This window comes from Pinus tabuliformis, chromosome 1_2, assembly GCF_031772625.1.
Source record: "Pinus tabuliformis cultivar Carrire ecotype Pingquan chromosome 1_2, CPIR1, whole genome shotgun sequence".
NCBI lineage: Eukaryota > Viridiplantae > Streptophyta > Pinopsida > Pinales > Pinaceae > Pinus > Pinus tabuliformis.
This window is the reverse complement of record NC_142298.1, coordinates 847,325,884-847,328,298: the sequence shown is the minus strand read 5'-3', so window position 1 is coordinate 847,328,298 and position 2,415 is coordinate 847,325,884. Positions and strand designations below refer to the sequence as shown.

The 2,415-nt window shown below is 31.8% G+C and overlaps 1 pseudogene across 1 annotated transcript; it reads right to left on the bottom strand.

Moving 5' to 3' along the window:
* Positions 1-808: 808 nt before the first annotated feature.
* On the bottom strand, positions 809-1,386 carry LOC149208597 (large ribosomal subunit protein uL16 pseudogene; annotated as a pseudogene). The gene is made up of 3 exons (XR_016253068.1): positions 1,262-1,386; positions 1,034-1,109; positions 809-901 (listed from the first exon to the last, which is right to left on the bottom strand). The product of XR_016253068.1 is annotated as a large ribosomal subunit protein uL16 pseudogene (transcript).
* Positions 1,387-2,415: the final 1,029 nt, after the last annotated feature.

Genomic DNA, 2,415 nt, shown 5'->3' with positions numbered 1-2,415 from the left:
TTTTAGAATAATGTATTAATTTTTTAAAAATTAAACACTTTAAAACTCTAAATTGCTAGTTAAAATTTGAGTAGTTATGTAATATTTATAGAATTATTAAATTAATTTAAAAATGTTTAGTGTTAATTTTTTTTGAATAAATTTGGGATTCTTTTACATATTTAATAAATTTAAAATTGAGATAGATATTATTTTCACTTAAATGCACTATTGTACAATAACATGTTTCCAAATGTGCCAAGTATAAGGGATTAACTCACTTCATTGTTGTTAACATTGTTGAGCATTTAAGTAAATTATGAGTAGTAGGTGTGTTTCAAAGACAGATATAATGTTTCCAAACATTTTAAGCACGAGTGGTTAGCCCAATCAATCATCACCAATATTGATGGGCATTTAACTAGTTCCATATGCTTAGCATTTGATTCATTTCCTCTATAAATTACATTCACCTTGTAATATTCTAGATTAATGAGTTTACTAAAAATTCCATCCATAAATGTAAGTATATCTTGAATTTAACACATTTTGAAAGTTTCACCCACCATATTTGGTCGTGAGATCCACCATCAATGATATCTTGGTTATGCACTCACAAACTGTGTACTTACCTTTCATGCAGTAAACAACTAAGAAACTTTGAATGATCATTATTCACGTGATGCAGATAGATGCCCCACCTAATGACCCACTAACGAATATCTTAATGAGATAAACTCGAGTCATTAAAAAAATGATGCAGATTATACCTTATGAACAGGGCAAGCTTTTAAGGCTCTACATTTATCAACCATAACAAAGCACTAATCTAAGCAACTATTTCAGCCGAAGAATCATGAGCTGGCTTGACGAATGCCTGCCCAGGGTGTCGGTTGGACGATTGGCCGCGACAACCAAGCAACTGTAGGAAGAAAATAATTAAAATAATACAAAATAATCAACTAAACATTCATAATTAAAATAATACAAAATAATCAACTAAACATTCCAAATATAAATATATACAAAGTAATGTATATTCACTTCCGCTCACCTTGGCATTCACACCACCGGGAATAATTCTGTTTTCTGACTTCAAGTAGTCAGCTCTGGTATACTTGGAGAGCCCCCTAACAGATGAGTACAACAACGAATTATTTGATCTCTAGTAATTAAGTGTAAGAAGTTTACGAGTAATTTGTGGATTAGCATACCATTTTCTGCTGACAATAACTTATAACTTTCTGCCTACCAGGGAATTTAAACTTGTCACGACACAGACCTTCTTGGGCATGATTTGAGTGGTTGCCCCTGCCATCTTACTGAAAGGAGCACTTGGCCTAACGCTCCTTTCATACCAGTTTTAAGCCTGTCTCCCAATGAAAGATCATCATTATTATTCAACATAGTAAAAAAATTATCAATATTTTTTACAAGATTGCTCAAAGATAATTCACCTATTTTGATAATATTAGGTGAATTATACTCCTACTTGTTCTATCTACAGGAATTTCAATTTTGTTTAGATGAAATTCTTACTTTAAATTTGGATGACTAAAAATCATCATTGAAGCGTAGAATTACATTACCAAACCTCATATTTCATATTTGATCATGTATATGTATGATCATGGATCTTGTTCATGTATGAAATTAAATAACGAAGTTACATATTCAGTGAATTACCCAACTTGAAAACTTTGCGTAATAAACTGTTTAAGAGGAATAACATGAAATCAGAAAATATTGCCAGTTTACAAAAGTCTAATAGTACAACTTTGGTGAGCTCAGTAACTTAATGCAAATGGCCTTCTATTAGAGGAATATAGAAATATGTCGGCTGACAACAAAGAATTATAGAGATACTGCCCACATTTAAAGCTAACAAATAACCAGGTTATATATTGAGTGTAGTCTGCAGAGAAGCCCCATGTGTCTAGGTTATAACAGTCAAAGCAAATATTTTTGTTGATATGAACTTCAAAAATTCAAGTTATGCAGAGGTATTACACTAAAAAAATAATCAGGATATTGAGTGTAGTCTGCAGAGAAGCCCTCTGTTTCTCAGTTATAACTATCAAAGCAAAAAAAAATGATATTTACTTTAAAAATTCAAATTATACAGATGTACTACACTAATACCAACCCAAAACACAACAAAAGAGCATTGCAATATGATGCAAAAAGTTAATTGCAAATTGAGCACCTTTGACATTTCCTTAACAGAGAGATTCAAGGAACTCAAGCTAAAGATTACAAAGGATTTGACAAATCTGTCGTGAAATGCAGCAAAGCCATGGAGGTACGCTACACACAGATCCTACAAATCTCCAATACCCAACCATAGAATAAGATGAGAAATGGGTGGAAAATTACCTGAACGACACATTTTAAAGCTTCTGGGCATGTGAATTATGCCTTAGATGTTGAAATTTC